The 25644-nt window shown below is 36.6% G+C and overlaps 1 long non-coding RNA gene across 2 annotated transcripts in view; it reads left to right on the plus strand.

Annotated features, from left to right (window-relative positions):
- Positions 1–22898, plus strand: part of LOC132711327 (uncharacterized) — a 297945-nt gene extending 275047 nt beyond the window's left edge. For both annotated transcript variants that reach the window (XR_009622136.2, XR_009622137.2), the window contains exons 2-3: positions 18332–18468; positions 22802–22898. This is a non-coding gene — a long non-coding RNA (uncharacterized LOC132711327). The remainder of the gene's footprint in view (positions 1–18331; positions 18469–22801) is intronic.
- The last annotated feature ends 2746 nt before the right edge of the window (positions 22899–25644 follow it).

The raw sequence follows: 25644 nt of genomic DNA on the forward strand, positions 1-25644 counted from the left end.
CCAGAAGATAACAAAGAGAATCTTCTGGATTTTTTTTTTCAACTCTTCTATAGTAGCCTCAACTAAACCACCAATGGAAATGACTTGCAGAATTTTGAATACTTAGTATATGCTGGTATCAAAAACAGCCGAGATGACTCTTCTCCCCACGTGATTAAAGCCATGTTCTTCATGTACATTGCACATGCAATGGATGCAAAAGTGGGACAGGGTGTTTGTCCCTTAGATACAGACTCCATCTTGAATTATTTTTTTTTGAACAGTTTTCACCAGATGCTTCTGGTTAAATTCCTTTAGTAGAAAGTTGAGAAGATTCTCTGTGGCTGACCTCAGACAGCAAGAGAATTGTTACATCCAGGTTTCCAATTAATCAGGGCCCAAAGCATTTAAACTTAATACAATTAAGAACAAGGAAGCAATCCATATCAAGCAGCTGTTATTTTTTTTAATTGCCTAATCACCAATGCAAAATAGCATCTGCTAGTAGAAAGGAGGTTTGATTTTATTTATTACATTTATATGCCGCCCATCTCACTATGCAAGGTGACTCTAGGTGGCTTACAATATATATTAGGAAGGTTTGGACATTCTGCATTGGCATCTAGTGGACACCATATTGCATATTGTGTGCCAACATTATTTATTTATTTATTTAGAAAATGTATACAGCTGCCCAATTTACTATGACCCACAGTACAGAAGTAAAAATGTCATGACATTATCAGACTACTGGTGCAAACTGCACAATCCATGTCATTTGTGAGATGAAATCATGACACTCATGGCATCTCTTCCTCCCTTGTCCCTTCCCTTTGAAGATCATTATAATTCAGTTGGAACAGCTTTTTGTGGCCTGCAAATTGCTGATCCTCAAATGCTGGTGATAAAGACCAAAATTAGTCATATTGTGCCACTTATCCTTCTAAATGTAAGGGTATAGTTACACACACACACACACACACACACACACACACACACACACCATACATACATACATACATACATACATACATACATACATATATACCAGTGATGGGTTTCAAAAAATTTTTACTACCGGTTCTGTGGCTGTGGCTTGGTGAATGTAGCAGGGGAAGGATACTGTAAAATCTCCATTCCCATCCCACTCCAGGGAAAGGTTACTGCAAAATCTCCATTTCTTCCCAATCAGCTGGGACTTGGGACAATAGATGGGGGCAGGGCCAGTCAGAATTTTTACTACTGGTTCTCCAAACTACTCAAAATTTCCGCTACCAGTTCTCCAGAACTGGTCAGAACCTGCTGAAACCCACATCTGATACATACATATCATAAGCTATTAAACAAGAAATTCAGATTTCTTCTGGAACTACTAAGTTGCAAATTGGCTGGGTTTTGTGGTCATTAATTTGTTCTCTAGACTTGCCTAGGGCCCATCTGAAAAGATGTATCCCACATCTATAGAGAGGCAAATGTTTAACAAAGAAGTTTCAGTAATGCAATTCAATCAGGAAATTCTAAGGCAAAGGCTTCCTAACATAGTTTGCTAACTGGTTTCATTCCCTCAGTTGAGAGAGAGATACTGAGTCAATTAGGTGTCACAAAGGTGAAACTTGTCATGAGGTAGCAAAGCAGGAAGATTTTTGTGCTTATGCACAGAGCCATAGGCAGCATTAGAGAAATGCCTGTCAATTTCTTCACTCCTCCAGGCAGAAATGATAACATAGTTTAGTTTCAGATAGATGAGGTATCAATTGTTGAAAGTAGAAGCAGATAAGAGGGTGATAAATGTAAGACATATCCCATTTAAGTATCATTTTAACTGAGTCATAAATGCAATGGTGCGTTCAGTATTACAGGAAGTCTTTTTTTCAAATACACACCATTACTTATCCTGAGAAATGGCAAACATGGTGCCAGTTCATCCGTTTACAGAATCATGTACAATGGGAGACAAAGGGTGCTGCGTTCATTGTGATATCCTCACACAAATGACACAAATTGAGTTCCCGTATCATTTTACAATATGATGTGACTGATGCAAATTATATAATGGCATAGTTTTCAATTATCCTGATGCATGTTTCATCATTTTGACATCATCATTATTTATACCAGAAGATTATGGAGTCATCCTATACATCAGAGGTCTTCAAACTTGGCATCTTTAAGACATGTGGACTTCAACTCCCAGAATTCTCCAGCCAGCGTAGCATAGCGTAGCTATACTAAACTTGGCTGGAGAATTCTGGGAGTTGAAGTTCACAAATCTTAAAGCTGCCAAGTTTGAAGACCTCTGCTGTACATGCTTAGATATTGTCCAATAGGATTTTTTGAATCACATAAGAGTGTTCCAAGTGGGTAAATTATAGTAATCTATTTGCAAAAATTGTACTTTGCATACATTTTACTTGATGCTGTTAGAACGCTACCTGAGACCCATCTGCCAGTATGTGTTTGATAATTTTGATGTTGTTGGTTTTTTCCCCCAGTGGAAGGATTATATGGAGCAATTTCCATATGACTTTTTAAAAAAGTGTATGCTATTTTAATGATTCCGTATTGAATTGATACTATTTTGTTTATAATTCTACTAGAACTATTGTCCCATGTAACTATAAATTGTTTATATGTACTAGCATGTATCTGTCATCCTATTTTATATAAAATACGGAAAATGTGTTGGTGCCTAGAGGCTGAATAGGGTCTGGAATTCTGGATGGGAGGGAACAGACTTGGACCAGGGGTGGGTTCTACTTACCTTTACTACCAGTTCGCAACGGGATCGCGCACGTGCACTCACTTCGCTCACATGCGTGCTGCGCTTCTGAGCATCCGCAGATCATCTATGACGACATCCGGGTGGGTGAGCGGAGCCTCCTGCCAGTTTTACTACCAGTAAGAACCGGACCGAACCGGGAGCAGCCCACCACTGACTTGGACATAATCTTTGCATATCTGGTTTCACAGATCAGCCCTGAATTCTGGAAATTTACTTTCTTTTGCTCCTGGTAGGGTGGCCTTTCCTCAAGTGGAAGTTGTGTTGACTTTGGTGGTTCTACTGGACTCCTGGCTATGGATAGATAAGCAAGCGGTAGCCATGATCAAGAAGAATTCTGCACAAATTCATCTTGTTCAGCAGCTGTCCCCTTTCCTGGCTTAGCAGTGCTTTGTATGCCTTGATTCCTTCTGCCCAGGTTGTGGGTTGTGCTTTATAATCAGTTGTGGAATTTATTTATAATTCAGATTTCTAACACACTTCTAAGATGACTGAATTCACCTGGGTAGCAAGCAGAATTCAAAACAAAGGAATAAAACAATTAAATCCTAGAGGAAAGAGGCTGCTCCAGTGCAATAAACATCCACTACAAGCCCATACATTTCTCACAGAGGGAGCCCAGATTCTACCCTGGGTCACAGTCTGGACACAGAGCCAGATCTTCAGAGCAGTTTTAAAGGAAAATAAAGCCAGGCCATGTGACTTTCCTGGGGAAAAGCTCTTCCAGAGCAAAGGTCAGGCCTCCTGGGTCCCATCAGATGACACCTACTTAGTATTTCTAAATAATCTGATTTGGGCCTAGTGAGGTGTAATATGAAATGTATCTTTGCCTTGTGACATGCCAAATATTTAGAATGCATGGAGCAGCAAATATTGCTGGAAGAGCAAAGAATCGCAGCAAGCATGAAGAAAGAGGTCTTTTTTTTTTCCCAACTGCCATTTTGAGCAAAATATATACTCTAAATCTATTATTTGCATTGGGGAGAAAAACAAAGGTGTTGTGATTGAACTCTAGGTCTAACTGTGGAAAAACCCAAACTGCATGGAAGTTCATTGCCTGCTTTGGGGCCACTTATTCTTTCCCAACCTTGCAAGATTGTATTACACAAGATTTTATTACACAAAAAAGAAGAAGAAGAAATAGAAAAAAGGAGCAATAAGTATGCTGCTTTGTTTTCTTGATGGAAAGGCAGGATGGGGGAATGGATGGGCTTCCAAGCAGAGCATGGCTTCTAAAAACTGCCTAATTGCAATTTTATTAATGAAATCCGTGAAAATAGGAATCCTGTGTGGCCACCAAGGCAACTGGCTATTTCTGAGTGATTGGTTTGTGTGTGTATGTGTGTGTGTGTGTGTGTGTTTGAATGATTGAGTAAGTGGGGTTACTGCCTTTACCATTTGTTTGTGGCATTTAATAACAAACAACCTGCACAGGTTGCCATGGGTTTTGTCAGCTCTATCTATTTGCCCTTCTCTGTTCCCAAACTGGGCTTCAGTATCAAGACGTCTTACCTTCTTGTTGTGGTTAGGATTTTCATCTGGGATCCCATGAACTCTGTCTCTGCATTCCTGGTGAAATCTCTGTTCTCCATCTCAAGTTCAAAGTAGGCAGCCTGCATCAAACAGAAGTTCCTTCCAATATTTCTTAAGATACTCTATAGCTTAGAGAAGGGATGTTTAAAACATCTTCATCTATAAATCTGTGCCATCGTTCTTTGTTTCTTTTATCATCATAGCCAAGAGTTCAACGATTACATATTTGAGTTCAATTTACAAAAGCTTACCACTGAGGTAAAAGTAATATATTTGATGTTTTTGATATAATCTATTTCGGGAACACTCCTGTCAATATCTTCCCCAATACACTGGTGGAATGTTAACATTTTCCTCTGACATTCACTTCTTCTGAGGCACATTGATGATGAATACATACAGCTGGAAAGGAAATGATGTTTGGATTCAAAATTGTCCCAGCTATTAAAATTTAGATGCTTGCAGATGGCAGTGGAGTAGAAATATTGCAAGTGTTTTTATTTATTGCAAACTTACAACAAACTGGAAGGGATCTGCATGAATAGTACATTGTTATGAAGCAGTTTCCAGTGTTAAACTGCAAATAATATTAACATTGTAACATAGAGTACTTTGTTTTCTTAACCAATGTTATACCGTGCACTTCAGAAATTATAAGTGGTGTCAAATCTTTCTCCTGTAAAATAAGACTTCTATTTTTCTTAGTCCAGGCGAATACAAGGAATATGTGCGAGTATCTTGGATTGTTGTTTCTTTGTTCTTTTTGCTGTAAAATTTTATGGTAGTCTAAAAATGTGGTGCTACAAAGTGAACTAGTTTTTTTTTTTTTTAACAATTTCGACATGTCTAGCTGGTATTTTTAAACTACATATATTAAATTAAGATAAATTAGCGAAGTAAGGCAAGACATCATGGTGGTTTTCAGCCTTGGGTAATGTTAATTTTGTATAACGCAAGAAGCAACATTTAATGCTTCTTTTCCTAAAAGGAACCTTTTAATGAGCTTAAGAAGGGAACCTGTTCCCAGATTAGTCATAAAGGATTATTTAATGTAGAGAAGTCTCAATGTATCTTACCAGTTATCAATGCAGACTAACTTGTTTGTTATCTAGTTTCCAGAAGTCATCTTTTTTTGTAAACGTCTGGAATTTTCTGAAATCAGTGACATCTATTGAGATTTCAGATTGATTGGATAGAGAAGAGGTCAGTAATGGGAATCATAGCAAATTAAAATTGGGTTCCTTTTTTCCTCAATTTTCCTTTGTTACAGGGATGGGGAACTATGGCCCTTTTATGATTTATAGACTTCAATTCCCATGCTGGCTCAGGGATTCTGGGAGTTGAAGTTCACAAGTCATAAAGGGGCCCTAGTTCCCCACCTCTGCTTTATTAGAACAGCAAGCCTCTATATCACGGGGGTCAAACTCGATCATGTCATGTGATGTATCACGATGTTTTTTGCCTTTGCAGAGCTGGGGTGGGCATAGCCTGCGCGTGATGCATCTGGCCTGCAGGCTGCCAGTTTAACACCCCTGCAGTCTACATAATTGTTCTCATCCCACAAAAAGACTCATAAATATTTTTCTAGATTCAAAGAGTTGTTTGTTAAGTCAGTTCCTCTAAACTCTGAAGAGCAAAGCTACAATGAAATGATGACTTTTCTACAGAGAATAAACAGTTTCTCATGCAGAAAACTCACATCTTCCTATCCATGTCTATGGAGATTCTCAGTCATCCAGGTCATGGTTGTCCCAAAGGTGCTTTTTCAAGAGGCAACTGGACTTTCTGGTTTTTCTTTGAAGACGTTTCACTTTTCATTCAAGAAGCTTCTTCAGCTCTTGGATAAGGAGTGAAACATCTTCATACAAAAGCCAAAAAATCCAGTTGCCTCTTGAAAAAGCTCCTTTGGGACATCTTCCTATCCAGTTCAGGTACCTAAACTTTAGCTTACTGGTTCCTTTAAAAAAGCTTGGTTTCTGTTGACCTGTTACTGTTTGGTGAAGTTCATTGTTGGGTTTTCTTGTCTGAAAATTCCTCATAGGGCAGTGGTGAAATCTAAACCAGTCTGCTACTGGTTTGCTGGCCACGCATGCGCAGTGTGCAATGTACACCAAGCATGCACATGCACAATGCACACCAAATGCGTGCAGCATACATGCGCATGCGCAATATGCAGCAAAAGGAGGCTTGGGAAGGTAAGTAGACCAGCGAGGAGGGGATCAGCTGTGCCACGCAATTTAGCTTTGCTAGAAAGTAGGATTTCCTTCTTTCTAGCAAAGCTAAACCCCGCGGCACAGCTGATTGTTGGAAATACCAGTTTGTAGGAACCGGTAGCTTTTTTTAACTACCGGTTTGACCAAACCAGTAGTTTTTATCACTACCGGTTCATCAAACCAGAGCAAACCGGTAGCATTTCACCCTTGTCATAAGGGTTTTAGAAATAAGTAAGATTATTTTTATAAGTAAGATTATAGGTTTTTATTGAAATATAATTGGTCTGATTAACATAAAAGTGTGTTTGCAAATATATTGGTTTATATTTATCCTACTCAATGAGCAGTGTTCAGTGATCCATATTTTCTTACTCAGAGCTGTTAAAAATGGCTGCAAATTATATTAGTACATATGGTTTCATATTTAACTGTTGAAATGAAGCCCATTGAATGAGACCATACATGACTCGGTCAAGCTAGGCTTCAGTGGTAGTGAGAAGTCAAAGGCAGGTGGCACTAGCTGACTCTGCACTGAACTATTTGAAATGGAGATTCCAGAACGAGGAGCCAGATTGATAAAAACAGCTGGCTGGGTTGCAATTTCACTTCCATACATTTGTATTTGTACCCTATTCCGTAAATGGCATGCATAGAGTGTGGATGATAAATGCTTTTTTTTTTGTCATTAAGCCTCTCCTTGCTAATGTTAGGAACTACACTTGCACGTTTGTGTCCTGAAAGATTTCTCGAAGGTTTGCAGACAGGTTTTGCTTCAAAGCTACATTCAGATTTTCAAAGCATACATTTTTTCTCAGCAGGCTAGAGTGATGAAGAATGCCAAAAAGTGATTTGAAATTCCCAGCAGACTGGCAAATGGCAGAATCTATTAAATATCTTCCTTTCTGTCTGTCTTTTCTGTCATTCTTTCTTTCCAGCCTGATGCATCGATGCCATCTGTTTAAAAATGTTGCTTCCCCACCGTGAATATTCCCATTTATTCAGGAAAGTGGTGCAGTTGCTGGAGACAGAAAGATGAAATACATTAGCATTAGTAGACATTTGGTTTCCAGATCTTATTGAAGTTCTCCCAAAGCTTCCATATAGAAAGCTGTATTCCAGAGGTTTTCCTATAGAAAGTATGGTTTGATGTTACAATTATTTTTTCCAGATGCTGTACACAAGTATGGGTTTAGAGCTAGATGCATTAGCTGGAAGAAAACCAACCAAAACATGGGACTCCCATTCCCCTCCACTTTCTTCCTGCATAAACAATAATGCCAAGTTTAGGGTCACTTTATACAAAAGTTGGCTGCTTGTAGTATTTGAAGGAGAAGCCTTAGAACACCTTCCGGTATATTCACAACCTATAAAACAATTCAGAATTTGAAGCTGGTTTACATTGAGAAGGACACGGTGGCTCAGTGGCTAAGACACTGAGCTTGTCGATTGAAAGGTCGACAATTCAGCGGTTCAAATCCCTAGTGCCACATAACGGGATGCGCTCCCGTTACTTGTCCCAGCCAACTTAGCATTTCGAAAGAATGTAAAAAATGCAAGTAGACAAATAGAGACCACCTTTGGTGGGAAGGTAACTGAATTCTGTGTGCCTTTGGCATTTAATCATGCCAGCCCCATGACCACAGAAACGTCTTCGGACAGTGCTGGCTCTTCAGCTTTGAAACGGAGATGAGCACCGCCCCCTAGACTCGGGAATGACTAGCACATATGTGCGAGGGGAACCTTTACCTTTACATTGAGACTTCCCAGAGTTGCAGAAATCATTTCCCCAGAAGAAAAAGGGAACATGTGTTATTCCAGCTGCTATGTTAAACCAAGTTTTGTCATTATGGGCAAATCCCAGAACCATAGAAATAGAACCACCTGAATAATCATGGCAACTTTTATATGCTGTATGTGGTTTGGAATACAGCTTTTCTTTATGCTCAGAAGCCTAAATAGGGTTTAGGGTTAGAACCTAAAAACTACCAGGGAAAAGCAAGGCTCATTTGCTATTGGTTAGACTGAGTTTCCTTTCTTCTTAAAGAAATGTAATTTGATCTTGGATGGATTTTTCTAAAATGTTGTTAAAGGAATAAATGCTGTACCATGAGCTGAATTAGTTCTTAATCCTTTCTCATACTGACACTAGAAAACAAACTACCTTATTTTGCTCTCCTTTTCAGGTTAGACATTTGATTGAAGCTCACGTTAAACCCAGTAGAAACAATACTCTGTGATTTGAAAGAAAAAAAAAACTTTAGACCAACATTTTAAAAATCTCTAACAAACACAGGCTGAATAATAAGATTTAGGTAGATAAACTATCGTTCATATTTGTCCAACACTTCAAAGTCCCTTATAATCATTAACATCCTTAAATAATGGTCAGATTAAGATTACTAGTCCTGTTAAAGAAAATAGGAATCAAGTCTAAGATACAGTGAACTGATGACAGTTATACACACTGAGTTGGGATTTGAGCACCAGGTACAGTCATAAATTACAGGCTGTACCTAGCTGAACCAAAACTTATTCAGGTTAACGGTAGTTGAATTCCATGGTATTCTCACATAAATGAATATAGCACTGCATTTTTCATCAGGACAGAAAAGGTTTGAAGAAATGTGACTCATTATATTGTATGTAGAAATTCTTACAGATTAGACAGTTAACTTTAGCTAAATTAAAGATTAGGGACATATGTATTTCACATGTTAAAAAATATTTATGGACATAGCTGATATACTTTTTGCCATGTATCCCATACCATTTTAATATGTGAAACTTTATTACTTCTCTGCCAAACACAACAGAGACACACACAATTGCTTTGAGTGCCTGTACGTTTTAACATATAAGGGAGATGAAGTCTTCTAATATTATATTTTTATCAAATTCACGTTAAAAAGTGCTAATTGTCCACTATGAATTATTTTACCTGTAATTATTTGGCGGCAGGAAACATAGCTGTAACAGGAACGTTTCTGGTGTTGTGTTAGTGGCTTAGCTATTTCCTTTCGTTACAAAAAAACAACAACTGAAGATGGAGACAGGAAAACGTTCATTAAGAAAAAATGCCATAGTGTTCGTTTCTAATCAGCACTTCCCAAATAATGTTCCTAACCATGACCCAAGATTCAACTTCCAAGAAGCTCAACTACTGTAGCATGACCTTTGCATTGAGTCAAGATAGCTCGGAAATCTGAGTGGGCATCCCAGCATGTCTCATAGCTGGTTTAAATACTTCTGGGCTCATGTTCTATTTCCTTACAGCTATTTTAGACACATCTGCCCTGAGATCAAAACACACCAATATTAGTTTCCCTGCCAGTACAACTTTCCCATATGAGCCATAGATATCACAGGGCCTTCCTCTCCTTACAAATTTGTGAGTTTTGAAAGAAAGAAAAAAAATGTGTAAAAAGTTGATACTTACTTTTGAGGCATTGCTCATTCTGACACTTTTTGATCATGTCCCCAAATACTATTTTTAATATTATGCAAATTTTATATGTTTCTATAATATCAAACTTGACCAAGAACCTTATGAAAGTATTTTTTTTTAATTTTGTAACTTTTCAGTTGACCCTAAGAAAAATCATTCTTTTTATACATTCACCGATGCACATGGATGCACAAATGTCAGAAATAGACCGATCCATTTTAATTTGTTTTGGGATGACATTTTTTTATTGAAAAAACATGAGTGTCATCTCTTCATGATCAGGCCTGGCATTATGGGGAGTGTGGATGTGTGGAGAAGACATTTAATCACTGATAGTTGCAGCACATAAATCCTTCCAGCATATCTGGCTCTCACAGTTCTAGACTCTAGCCTATAGTGCTTTATTTCTTCAACAAGTTAGATCTTCCTCTTGCTTAGGGACAAGATGTTCTTGAGATAATATGTCACAAAGGCAAGCACAAAGCTCTTCGTCTTTCAAATCTGACCCGATTAGGACAATACGAACACAGGAAAAAATAAAACACACGAGGGTTGAAAAAACAAAGGGTTGAAAGTTGGAACTTTGATAAATACTTCCTCCTTACCATGTTTGGCAAAACCCATGGTGTGAGCTTTGCTTTAAAATTCATTATTATGTTGTTTTAGAATTAAATAGTGGTACAGATCATCTTGGCAGAAAGTTATAAATGCAGATATATACATACACATACACAGAGAGACTATGTAATATAGTATGCAAATGGAGGAGAAAAATTATCTCCTCTGTGTGCTGAAGATACTCAGAGCAACATTTTACCATTATGAAAACTTAAAAACCAACTCCAGTGCCTGGTTACAAGAGCAGGAATACTGTTGTGATTTTCTTACTAGTACAGGTCCGATTGTATTTCTTTCAGACCATTTGTTTTTCTGTGCAAATGATATTTAGGAATCTTGCAGTAATTAAAATTGGGAGACTTCTAATTATGTATGTCTTGAATCACATGCTTGGATGTAACTAGCCAAATAGGATTCTACTCAGTATCTCTGGAAGCAACACTGTTCACATTTCCTCTCTTGTTAGGCTGAAATATATGTGTTCAAGGTCACATAACTTTGATAAGAATTACGGGTAAAAAGGTTGAGGAGTTCCAGCTTGAATCAAACATCTTGGGAAACAAAAACATTCTTTTTCAAAGGTTTGGGTTACTCATTGCCTGTAGGAGGATAGAGCAAGAGGGTTTACTGAACAACACAGAACTGTTTGAAAAGTTGTAATTTACTACTGAAGAGTTTAAAAAAATGCAACTTGAAGTATTCTTACCACATTAATTGGAGGTGTCTGTCCATAGCACTTTGCATTATTGTCCCCTCATTCCTGAAAACCTTTACCAACATATGTTTTGGGAATTTCCTCTCTATGCATATTAAAAATTAAAGATGAAATGATAAGTACTTTTTTTTTTAATTAGATGAATTGTCAAACTCTTCATATTGCTTTGAAAAAAATATCGGGATTCATGACTGTGTAAAACATGAAAGTGTTTGCCTTGTGATGTAATCCAAGATTGGTTTAATGTCGTACTAGAAAATCATTTAAAAATTGCTCTGCAATAAAGTATATTTCAGATATAAATTCTTGTCTTATTAGAAGAACAGAGATCTAAAACATTTGTATGCTTTTCCTACCAATTCTGTGATGACATACAGGTAGTCCTTGAGTTCTTATCAAAATTGGAACCAGGATTGTCACAAATTGGCGTGGTTTTAAAGTGTAATATCACATGACTACAATCCCAGCCCTCTTCGTTGTGGTGGTTTACTGAGAATTGTGACTCATTAAGTCACTACCCATTCCAATCCAAGGCTTTTTAGGTTTGGTTCCTCCCAGCACCAAGCCTCAGGTAAAAGACTGATCCCAATACTCTCAGTCCATATAACTCCCTCCCCCCCCTAGATCTGTCACTTGGATGCACTGCTCCCTCCCTTGTGAGGTGGCAAGCAGCCCAAAAACCATACAGTTGTGGGAATGCCTTCCACAGTGCCTCCCAGACCAGTCTCATAGTTGTCCTCACCACTCTGCACCCTGAGGCCACTCCAACTACTCTTTGCCCTGCTGCCCCAGCTCCCTTTGACTGTGGGAGTGGGGGAACTCCACCAGTTGGGTGGATGGGCTGCCAATTGTCCAAAAATTGATCACATGTCTGGGGGAAATTGCAACACCCCATAACTTTGGGCACAGTTCATAAGTTCTTTTTTTTTTCCCAACCCTTTTGCAACTTCTTTTTTAAATTTGATTTATATGCCTTCAACTGGTTTCTGATTTAACAGTTGTTAGTTGAGAACTATCTGTAGTTGCTTAGTACAGTGGTGAGTGCTAAGAAGTGTCTATGGAAGATGACCATCTCTTCAATTGGTATATTTCTCATGGGCATCATGGGATTGGAAGCTAAACTCCAATCTGGTGTGAGTCCTTAAAGTACACCAGACTAAGAAACCAATGCTAACTAAGTCAGGATTAATTTTATTATAACAGCTATAATAACAGCATCTTGCAGGCCTAAATGTGTTTCTGTCTTCCTGACTTTATCTTCATTTGAACTAGGGAAAGGCCTGTCTGAGACATATACTCAAATTAATTTCTTGGAATGGGCTCCTCCTCAAGCTCTGTTTGTTTGACTATCCTCCTCAAGCTCTGTTTGTTTGACTATCACTTTGAAAGTAGTGTTTCCTTCTGTCCTTCTGTTCCCTATTTTTTTTACACTGGGCATTGTTATACTTGGATTTAGGAGACTGCCAGGAGAAACAACAGAGGTATAAGCTAGATGAAGGAACCAAAACACAACTTGGAAGAAAGCAATAGGCAATAACTTCATAATGTTTCCAAGAAAATTGCAGTGTGCAGCAGGATTCAGTCACACAGACTCAGACTGGACTTACTTGAAGGAGACTTTGTTTGTTTGTTTGTTTGTTTGCTTGCTTATTGCCTTTTCTTTTACAAGGATTCACTAATTCTAGTACTACCTTTACTAGAATGGTGTTTTATTATATCACACTAGCTTATATTGTGTCTTCAGCTCTGGCTCTTTTTAGAGACTATAAATTCAGCCAATAAACTAAGATGAAGTGCACGAAATTTAGCCAAGATGATCAGAGTTACCATGTCTTTCATAACTTCCATCATGTTTTTCATCTATTAAAGCATGTCTTCTAATCTATTCCACAGATGTTGCCAAACTACATATTTCATTCCTCCTGATGGCTAGAGGTGGGATAAAAGAGTGATAGTGTAGTGTTTTAAAGTTGTGTGATTAGATTTTTTTTTTTTTTAAAGAAAACTGTTTAGGAACAGAATAGAAAAACAGTCAATTTTTGAATTTTCATGTGTATGCAGAAAGCATCAGATGACAGAAATCCTGGCATCCTGTTTAGTTTTGTTTGGAAAATTTCAGTCATCTTGACCTCATTTCCCTTGAACTTAAATTGGTATTCTCCACCTGTGAGGAGAAATATAAGAGATAAGTGTTTTACATTTCATTTTTCTTTGTCTGCTGAGGTATATAAGGATTTTCGTAATGGATATAAATTGAAAAGTTTTAAAAGGAAGATAATTTTGCAAAAGAAGTTAGCATCAGAACATTGTAATTTGAACAACCTTATTTCCTGCTGAGCATAAAGGAAAGACAGTCCTGCTTCTTTGCTTTTCTAACATTTTTTTTAATAATAAAGTTCATTTTCTATCATAACTCCATTCATTTTGCTAAAGTGACTAAAATGATTAGAAATTTAAGAAAATACAGATTGTTAAAAATCCTACCCATTTCTTTTTTCTTTCTACAAACAGTTTTAATGGGCTGCTTTGAAACTTGGCACATAGCACATTAATCCAGTCTAACCCTTCTATCAAGCTGTCTGTGTTTCTTGAACAGATTCCCCCCAAAACTGTGTCAAAACCATAAATTACTGGATTAAACTTGTTGGAAATGATGAAAGCTGAATTCATGTACATACATGTGGTAGTACAAATGGACTCTTTTATAATTTAACTTGAATGAAAGCAATAAATTTGAAACAGGTTTAACTGATGATATTGGTAATCCACAACATATTTCATAAATTTTGTTGAATGAACATTAGGTTTTGTTGAGTAATCTCCTCAATTAAGAATGGGACGATAATTCAAACAATCTGCAAAACAGCAAAACAATATCACTTTCAAATGTTACGCTACAGAATAGCTACTCTCACTGGTTCTTTTAATAATTAAATCAATTAAACTGCAAAGTATTTTTTAACTTTTCATTGGTGTAGCAGGCATAATGATTATTGTGTTTCTGTATTCATTGTGTCGTTTACAATGTCACTGCTATTTTCTGGACTATATCCTTCTTACTGAAACCTAGGCAGTAAAAACCAGTTATAGTTTACAGTTCTAAAGTAAGCTCTTCTAGAAATTTCATGATGCATTTTATTCCAATTTTATTTCATATTTCATGAAAACTGGCACTTCAGTTCTCCAAAATATTCATGGTCTGGTTAAATAGCTGACTAAAAGACAGCCAAGTACTATTACTGGATTACACTAGAGTTTCTCAAATATTGAGTTCATTTATACTGTATGTAGAATCTGAGTAATTCTAGCATAATCTCAATTTTAGTAAACTCAGTTACACATGTTTTTATGATTTCTCTTCAGCCTTAGCTCAGCTATAAAAAGTTAGTTCAGGTAGGCCTCGACTTACAACAGTTCACTTAATGACCATTTGAAGTTGCAACCGCACTGAAACAAATGACTTATGACCATTTTTCACACTTATGACCATTGCCGCATCCCCATGGTCACCCAATGTACATTTGGATGCTTGACAACTGACTCACAAGCAAAATCAATGGGGAAACCAGATTCACTTAACAATCCGTGTTACTAATTTAACAACTGCAGTGATTCACTTAACAAATGTGGCAAGAAAAGTCATAAAATGGGGCAAAACTCACTTAACAAATTTCTCACTTAGCAACATAAATTTTGGACCCAATTGTTGTCATATATTGAGGATTACCTGTATATTGCTGAAAAATCCTAAATCCATTTGGTAGGTGGCTGCCTATCCTTTCTATGCAACTATTATTTGCATATTTTACAGAAATGCAAATAATAGGACAGTGTCAGGCAATCAGAATTCAAGCTCTAAAGAAGAGTGGATTAAAAATTTCACTTTTGCCTCTGCTGTGTTGATAATTTCCTCTCTGACTATGGTTGCTGTTTGTAAGTTGTCTTTTATATTGTATTGTGTGCACATGCTTTAATTGCTTTTTGTGATTAGATACATAACCTGCACTTCATTGTCAGAGAATATACTAATTGTCCATTCAGCACAAGTCAGCTTAATAGATGTGATACTTAATCAGGAAGTTATCCCTCAAGGAATTCCAATGTCAGATAACTGAGAAAGTTCAATGTTTTCAAAACTGCTCACATTTACTACAGTTTGAACATTAGAATAAGTTAAAGCAGTTGGGATGAGTAATTAGGAATGTAAAGAGGTAGTTGAAGATGCCATGGGGTAAATTTATTATACTGCCGTTCTGTTTCCTCAGTGTACAAACATGCAAGATATGTGTTAGAAGTACATTGCTATGTAAAAAAATAGCAGTCTTATTCTGGCATTATGCATTTACATGTTAACATTGTGAGAAAATGAAGTGACATGTTGTAATATTTGATATTTTTATCATAAAGCTATTATAAGCTACTATTTAAATATATCTATTAATACGGTTAAATTATTTTTCTTAAACTTTTATACTAAGAAGCAGTTGAAATAGCTGTAGAATTTGTATTTTAAAATTTTTAAAAACTGTTGTTTTGATTATAAATTCATCCTGTATAGTAAATAGACAACACAGAAATGTAGATGAAGTAAAATTTAAACCTGACTCTTTCTCTTTTGCTAAAACTCAGAATACTCTCTTTGACGATAGTTTTATTTTATTTTTTTGCTATAATTTAAAATAACACAAAGAACAAAATCTAAAAAGAATTATTAAGTTCAGAAGTTCTAGCTACCCAGGAAAATGATTATTTTTAATATTCTGTGGAGTTTCTTGCTGTATTAAAAAAAAATCCAGCATATATTATTTAAAAAAAAGAGCCAAGAATCTTGTGAGTTATTTATTTTTTATGGGATAAAAGCTTCAACAGATGACACTCTCATCAGCTGATGTATGCAAATGTATAGAAAAGCAAGAATGCATCTTATATTTTAGAGTAGAAAAGTCAAAGGAATAATTAGTGGAACCTGAAATATAAAAAATTAAAATGGAGGTAACTGATATCCACATTCCATGAAACTGCTTCATACTTTTAAGCATCTTATCACTGTGTCTCTCAGAACCTGGGCCATAATATCTGACTATGATCCCCAAGGAACTATTAATTTAAATAGCAGGGAAATGGTTGAAATCTCAGAAAATGTTTTTAACCTGAGTTGTGGAACTCCAGATATGAAATTTGTGAAATTTCATGAGTTATATCTCTTTGGCATATTTTCTGCCTACTTTAAAAAAAAAACAGATTTATCTATGTATCTATCTATCTATCTATCTATCATCTATCTATCTATCTATCTATCTATCTATCTAATTATTTATCTTTTTAAAGTTTGCACCATTGGCAAGCTCCCTGGCTCTTTGCCAGCCCAGCTTTATTTTTCACAATTAAAGTGTTATTCGCTGTTTATAGTTGTTTTGAGTTCATTTGATTATATGCTATATACATTTATATCCATTTGTTCTGATCTTAACATCAATTGTTTTGGTAGATGTATGATCAAATTATGACATTTTGAGAATCACATATTTCTCTACTTACTATATACTTTATCTTACTATACTCCCAATACTTTGACATTTATTGTGCTCCCCGGCCTGCCCCCCCCCCATGGTAAGGCCTACGTCTGAATTGATTTCACAGTTCTTGCTGTAAAGAATCCTTCCAGACAAAGCTTTCATAGCACAATCAACTTGCCTCAGTGACAAAATGATGTCAGCCCCTATTTTTCCGATCACATTATTTTTTTTTTCAAGAAAAAAAGGAAGAAAAGCCTAAACAATTACACAGTACAAATGAACAATAGTGCTAGCAGCCATTCATTCCAAAATGAACCCCCACCCCCCAAAAAAAGGTCAAGGAAAAGATATTCCATACCTTTAATTTTCCACTCTATGATATACTTTTTGAGATGAAATGATCAGACTATCACAGTGTCTGATCAATTGTTCATAGCTTTAATCGCCACATTGTCATACAGGCTATTTTAATTCTAGCGCTTTGTGTGAAATATTTTGGAGCTGCTTTTGAAAACAGATAAAAATCCCAATTTTCCATTTTTTACAGTACTTCCTTTTCTTCCTTTGTATCGTTGAGATCCATTCCCAAATTAATTCTTTAATTTTGCCTGAATGCTGTTTATATGTTTGGGAGAAAACCAGCATTAGATGACAGAGTCCGTGCACTGAAAATCAGTGTGCCATCGCATATAAGTTGTTCTGGATTGTCAGCACAGAGCACAATTTGGCACATTTTTCTTGAATTTTAGTATGCTGACTTTTTATTCCAGAAACATTCTTAGCATTAGGGGTTTTCTCAGTAACAATTCTAGTAACATTTTTAATTACCAAGTCGTACTTATTGTCCTTCCCCCATACTGTTTTTGGAATAGAGGGAGCCACTGCAGTACGGCAGAGGCCACGAACCTGCCTGATGAAGCACGGATGAATATAAAGTATTCCCCTGAGCTTAAAGCCATTATTAATGTGCATCTCCAATAGGCATTTTTAAAATTCATTGAAAGGTTAAAGGACAGACTTTCAACCGTTGTTTTGCATTTTGTTTGGGGAGATTAGTTTTGTACATTTCCACAAAGGAAGTGTGAAAAGATATCAGCAAATTGCTTTCCATTAATTACATCTGCTGCATACAAGGGAATTCACAAAAAGGAAAGGAAAGAAAGAAAAAAAAATCCTTAGTTGGACATCACCATTTAAACTCCGTTTTACCAGCCTGACCAGGCAGAATGGGATGGCTTTTTTACAAAACTCCATTACAATTTGTAGAACATCAAATCTACATTAAGCAAAAGAAAAGAACCTTAAAATAAGTCAAGTGGCAATTTCTTTGTCTACTACTAAGAACAGGAAATACAATTTTTAAAAACTGACTCACTATTGAGTGGCTAAAATTGATGGAAGAAATGGAGGCTCTTGACAATCTAATTTAAGCATAAATATCTGAATTTATTATTATAATTATCTTAAATGTAATATCTAAAAAGTATTCACTAAATGAATGACACTTTTTTTTTCCTTTCTTTTTTTTCCCAGGAAACAGCAAGCCTTCAAATTTCTGCAGCAGAAGAGGATACAGCAGAAATTATGACTCCCAGTTTTATTTATTAAGTCAAATTTTGAACATCAAAAACCTTCCTCATCCAGCATCTTCCCTAATTTTGCTCTCTCAGGTACCTTTCCTATTACAATAATCAGTTTTTGGAAGCAAGTTTGCATTATTTGTATAACTAATAATTACAACTTCTTTCTAATGACCAGTGTTTTAGCTTTCCATATATCTGGATATGGAGAGATCTTTAATATAATTGGAAATGGATAACTTGAAACCTGGACCTCAACCTATATAACTTCCATTTTATAGCTCATGATTCCAATGATAGCATAAAGAAAAGCATCCCCTTTGTAGAGAATTAAGCCAACTAAAATCTTACCATTAGAACAGGGGTGGGCAATTAATTTTCCCAAGGGGCTATGTGAGAAATTGCAACTGTTATGGAGAGCTGCTGCTGCCACCCACTCCCCACTGCCAACATCCTGTCCCCAATGGTGCTGCCTCATCCAGGGGTGGGTTCTACTTACCTTTACTACTGGTTCGTATCATGCCCATGACACGCGTGTTCTTCTGCGCAGAAGCTTCTGCGCATGCGCAGATTGCTTCTGATGACATCCGGGTCAGTGGGCGAAGCCTCCCACCGGTTTTACTACTGGTTCTATAAAACTGGTCTGAACCAGGGGCAACCCACCACTGGCCCAATCCCTGCCACCAATGCCCCATTCCCCCACCAACCTGCTGCTGTCTGCCAGAGTGGAACAGTCCGTGGGCCCACACTCCTTTGTGAAGTACTTTTGAAAAAATGCTTCACTTCTGCACAGTCCTACTAAATTCATACTGAGAGCAAATTCGATTCATAGCATCTGACACCAGTTCTTTAGCCTTATTCAAGCCTTATTCAGTATTTTTGCTGTAATTGCTAGGAAAGTACTTACCATGGTTGTAGTATCACATTGCAATAATATGCTATACCCAGTCCCAGAGTGGAACAGTCACATAGGCATAAAATGCTCAGGTCTGCTCTAGAGGTATTGCTGATTCCTAGTATTTTAAGATACATGCTACTGATTTATCTGTTCCAGACTTTGAAAAGCAACAGTAACAGTTCAATATTCCTTAATAGCAATAGTGCTTAGATTTATATACTGCTTTATTGTGCTTTATAGCCCTCTCTAAGCGGTTTATAGAATCAGCAGATTGCCCCCAATAATCTGGGTACTCACTTTACAGACCTCAGAAGGATGGAAGGCTGAGTCAACCCTGAGCCGATGAGGACCAAACCTCTGACAGTGAGCAGAGTCAGCCTCAATACTGCATTCTAACCATTGCATCACCACGGCTCTTATATTATATGTATTATAATGTAATAATAAAAGTCGCAATAGCACTTAGACTTATATACTGCTTCATAGTGCTTCACAGCCCTCTCTAAGCTGTTTATAGAGGCAGAATATTGCCCCCAACAATATGGGTCCTCATTTTACCCACCTCGGAAGGATGGAAGGCTGAATCAACCTTGAGCTGGTGAGATTTGAACTGCCAAACTGCAGCCAGCAGTCAGCTGAAGTAGCCTGCAGTACTGCACTCTAACCACTGCACCCCCTCGGCTCTACATTATTAATGCTTACAATACATTATTAATGCTTACAATAATTGTACAATTAGCTTGTTGCAAATTCAGAATTTACCTGAATTGAAGGTAACTCTAAAATTACAATGGTCCTTGCCCCGAAGCATGATTAGATAGAAAGAATGTGAGGTAACATTTATTTCTAGAGATATCAGCAATGTAAGGAGGGAAACAGCAGTTGAAAAGAAATCACAAGACTCCCTACCTACATATATAAAATTATTTTTAAAAAAATATATTATTTGACAAGCTGTGACACAGAAGTGGCAATATAATGATTCCCACTAAAGCAAAATGGTAGTTTGATCCTTCTTGACAAGGTATTTTGCGTCATCTTGAAACTACAACCAGTAGTTCCAGTAGCTGCGAATGTGTAACATCCTCAAAGGCCTCTTTTAGCTACAATCACTGTGGGAAGAAACAGAACAAGTAAAGCAATGTAGCCACTGTGCTTTTTGTAGGAAGGAACCCACACTCCTTTGTGAAGTAGTTTTGAAAAAATGCTTCACTTCTGCACAATCCTACTAAGTTCATACTGAGAGCAAATTCCATTCATAACATCTGACATCAGTTATTTAGCCTTATTCAAGCTTTATTCAATATTCAATATTTTTGCTGTAGTTGCTAGGAAAGTACTTACCATGGTTGTAGTATCACATTACAATAATATGCTATACATGGTCTACCATATAGTTGGCAGAAGTATATGATTACTTCCCCTGAATGCACTACTTTCTCTTAAGAAAGTAATCTGCTGAAATGGAAATAACCTGATCCTACTAAGTTGTGGTTGCATATTGTTCCTGTTGTGAATGAATCCTGCTCCAATCATACAAAAGGAATAGAAGGGATAATTTCTTACCAAGGCAATACATAAGTGAGGGCATTTGAACATGCACATTTTAAGATTCTCTACATGCTATATATTCATTACATCGAAACATTTATTTGCAACCGTAGGTTATAGCACTCATAAATTTTTGTCATACATTCTCCTGGTAATAACTAACTAGTCTTTTTCTATCCTGAAGATGTCAATCTGTAGTAAAGATAAACTCAACACTATCGCTACCTATTGTAGTTTTTTTATTAATTGTATCTCAGTTATACAGAATATGCTGCTATTCAATTTACTTCATGTCTTTCATCTAACCTGACATTATCATAATCCTATGTACATATAAATCTCTGATTAAGTAGAAACCTTGAACATTTTCCTAGTCAGTTATGACAAATATAATGATAGATGTACAAGTACAATGGATAGCCAAGTTTGGAAAGTTTGCAGTGTCATAATGTGGATTCCAGATAAAAACCTTCCCTCCCTTTAATTTAGTGTCATAAATCCTTTTGAATTAAGCATTTCGATACAGGCTTTTTTGAAGGGAAATTTAAAAACAGCCTTGAACTAATAGTGCAAGTCTTAACAATAGGTTAATAATTATCAACTATTCTTAAGTCTTTTTAAGTGCTCTTGAGATAAGAACTCTACCCTTTGTTGTCCTGAATGCAGTGTACATTCAAGAACCTATTTCTTCTCAGGTATGGAAAGATAAAATTTGAAGAGTGGGAATGAGTCCAGTGCTTCTATAATCATGAAAACAAATTAATTCTTGTCAAAAGCAGTATATTGCTACTGTTAAACTATTAATAATGACACAAAGTACAGGAAATACAATATTTAATATATTTTTTCATCTTCATGCAGGCTTTAAAATTTCCTGTTCTTTGGTAATGTTAACAAAATTCAAAATCAGTTTCATAAAATGCCTTCAGTAGATTTGCAATTCTCTCAGCTGTACAATGGTGAATAGGGCCCAATAACTCTCAAATTGTTTTAATTCAAACTGATATCTATCATGTCTTAATCTATTATTTCTTTCATTTGGATTAGGCATGATTAACATCATAAATGAAATTCCTCCTTTAGCACATCACTGACATGTAACAAGGGATAACAAGCATATCCATTGCTCTTTCCTACAGTGCTTATAGTTATTGCACTTTTAATTCCGTATCAGTTTGTACAGTCATGGTTGATTTAATAATTAGGCAGAGAAAGTGATGAATTGCAAAGACCTAGAATATCCTGCATGATCTTGACAATCTGATACAAAGTGCTAAAGTCAGGGTTCCACATATTTTTACCACTGGTTTGCCCCTAACCTTCCATGCATGGGCCGGCCTTCTGTGCATGGACTTTGCTTGTGAACACCCCTTCAGCACATGCACCCACCCTGAAAACGTGGCTAAATAGGACAGCATAGCACCAGGGCCAGTGGGTAGGCCCACCTGCGATCGCTGCTACCAGTTCGCCCGAAACCGGCCCGGCTGAATACCACTAGAGTTAATAGTGTATTGCACCAATGATGTAAAGAAATATAGTTGAGAGACTCTGAAACTCCAATTTATTTACTCGCTAGGTCCTGGCTACTTTACTATGAACCTGTCCAGAGATAAGATCAGTAGCAGAGGTCCTTTAAAAATGACCTCATTTTCTGATGGTTAGTCATATAGAAAGAGAGCTTCTGTTGTATTCCCCAAGCCAAAATGAATTCCCTTAAAAGCTGTTTTGCCTTTTGGGAAAAGCTTCTTCTTTATCCAGAGGGGTTTTTTTTTATTTTTCAGCTTGAACTGGTTTATAGAGATTCAAAATGTTCATATAATATTTTATATGTTTTATATATTTATATATTTTTTTATCTGTTACGGTTGTAAGCCATTAAAATATGTCATGGCTAGACAGGTGAAAAGTGAATGAGATAATAAGAAGTAAGAAGTCAAAAGTATAATAGGAGTTTTTTTGTTTTTTGTTTAACAGAAAGCTGTTCCATGCACCAGGCCAACTAGACAGATTGTCCTGAAAGGAAGAGTGTTCAGATTAGTGACGTACTTGTAAACGTTCTGGTAGAAATGACTTAACCCAAGGATTTTGCTATCTTTGTGATGGTGTGATCTCCAATAATAAAACTAATGATTTGGGGGTTGGGGTGGGGGGGTTGAGAGTTAGGAAGAAAAAAATACATTTAGTCTTTTCAATGGTTCCGTTTCAATCTATAAAATAATAATATAATTTTGTAATTTCATGAAATAGTGCCTTTTCATTGGAAATTAATAATAAAGCTGTCTAAATCATATGTTGTGTGTATATAATAGATTATATTATAGAAGGATAACCAAACAAAGGATAATGGGAAAATGGGAAAAGGCATGCTTAATTTGTGTAATTCTACCTACTCTTATTTCTTGTTTTACATTAATTTTGAATTGATGCATGCTATTTAAAGCAGCAACTGTGAAATATCTTGACTTGGCTGTAAGTTTGTCTAGGCAGAATAGAAATATGTTTTTGATTATGCTTCCACTAAAATGTGGGATTGTTCCTCAAATTTGTTTGTGATTTACTTTCCAGGTAGACACAAATCACATTTGAGAAGCCTTGACTGAAGCATAATTAATGGATTTATATTTTTACAATATTACTATGTGTAATAGTATGTAGTATAACTAATGTAGTCTCTGTGTGTGTAGATTAGTAATATGTGTACTAATCAGAATGAAAATGTATGGAATAGAGAAGAATGAAACAGAGTAATCTCTAAATAACAATTATTTTGGAATGACAGGGATACTTTAACAAAATATTAGTGGTTATCATACTCTTTGTAGGTAAGGAAGGATAGTATTTAAGCTAGTCTCCACAAGATCACTGTGGATGATAATTCTAGGCCCCAAAGGTAGTCATGACTGGAGAAATATAATTTCATATTTTAATTAAAATAGACAAGCAGATGATGAGTTAGAAAAAAATGAAATCAAAGAGACTCCAAGATAGCATTAGATTAATCAGTAACTTCAATTGTCATCATGAAGTACTGAAACACAAATTTCTTTTCTAATAAAATTGTAAAATTTCTAGATCTGTGAACAGTTATGGCCTAGAACATTTGTTCTTAGGAACTCAAGCAACACGTAGAAGGCTAAGTAATAAATTTTCTTCTAATAATATTTCTTATCCCTTTTGCTTAAGAGAAAATGAAACATGGCAATACTCTCAGCTGCTGTTGAAAACTAAATCCCACCTTGTCACACATTTCACAATGCTAGCTTGTGAAAACCTTCAAAATTCCAGCCACAATAACAATGTTGTTGAAATATGTCTATAGACATTCCAGTTGCAGTTACTGATTGCATTGCTTCTCTGGGCTTTGCAGTCCTCCCCATCCCCTGAAGGTAAAATAACCATTAGGGAAAGGGATCCTAAAATGTCCTTGTGCTTTAAAATTGTTAGTTGCATGTGCTTGGGACTGAGTGGACCTTGGTTTGAGTGTGAATAAAAGTTATAGCTTTGTTATTTCTGTGACTGATAAGGACATGTAGGGATGCATTGAAATGTCTCCTTTTTTGGGGCTGGCTCATTTAATAATTGCATTCTAGAGATCTTAGTAACAAATAATTTTGCTAACAGGTTAATGATACAGTTTGATTGCCACTCATCAAAAATGGAATTAAAACATCAGGTAAATGAGGGTTAAGCAACTTACCCCCATTTAAAATCATTGATAAAAGAGAAGAGTGTTTGTTCCATCAGAATATTTTAAATATATTACCATATTTTTCAGAGTATAAGACACACCTTTCCCCCCCCCTAAAAAGGGGTGAAAATTTAGGTGTGTCTTATACACTGAATATAGCCCCGCCCACCCACTGGCCCCCACCCTTTGGCCTCTGCCTCCCAGCAGTTACCTCCTTGCTGCAAGCAGCAAGAAGAAACAGCTTCTTTCAGCTTTAGCACAGCCTAATTAGCACAATTTGATTGGATCGGCTCCCAACTCTCAGCTGTTTTGATGGGCCTCTGCTGCTTGCTGCAAGGAGGTAAATTGCTGGAGCAGATTTTTTTTTTCTTGTGCTAATCAAGCTATGCTGAAAATGAAAATGAAAGTAAAACAGGCTGTTTGCTGCAAGAGGCAAAATTGCTGGGAGGCAGAAGCAGAGGCAGATTTCTTTTTCTTGTTTTCCTCACCAAAAAAGGTAGGTGCGTCTTATAGTTCGGTGCATCTTATAGTCTGAAAAATATGGTAATTACTATGAGGATTTTGGTTAGGATTATATACGAGTATTATATTCTAACTGAAAAACTGCTAATAAGTGGAAGAAACACTTCCAGTGTCAGCCTCCACCTTTTTTATTGCTTGCTTGCTCGGCTGCCATTGTAACGGGGGGGAGGGGGGAGTTACTTGAATGTCTGGTAGAGGGGAAGTGAGCTGGTGGAGAGGAGGGGAGAAAGTTTTCCTCAGCATTTTCTATGCAGCTGGGAAAAGCGCTGATAACCACTCAAGGTCAACCATCCCAGGAGGATAGCACCATCGGAAGCTGCACCCCACATGACCCCTGGTGGGGATGTGGATTGGATAATGCTGACTGGACGATTGGGGGAAGGTTTTAAGGATGCTTTCTATATGTGATTTTTGCGCCTATTGCCTCAGACCTTGCTTTTCTTTGGTTGCATTCAGTTCATACCCAGTAAAAGTACCTTTCTCTATGAAAATGGAGTCGGGGTTTTTCTTTCTTGAGTACTGAAAGGACGCACACCTGACACTTAGTTTGCAACCACAGTGTATCAATGAGAATTAATAGCATAAAAATACTTTTATCTGAAATCAG

The sequence above is a fragment of the Pantherophis guttatus genome, chromosome 3, assembly GCF_059756535.1.
Source record: "Pantherophis guttatus breed Tessera chromosome 3, ASM5975653v1, whole genome shotgun sequence".
In the NCBI taxonomy this organism is placed as follows: domain Eukaryota; kingdom Metazoa; phylum Chordata; class Lepidosauria; order Squamata; family Colubridae; genus Pantherophis; species Pantherophis guttatus.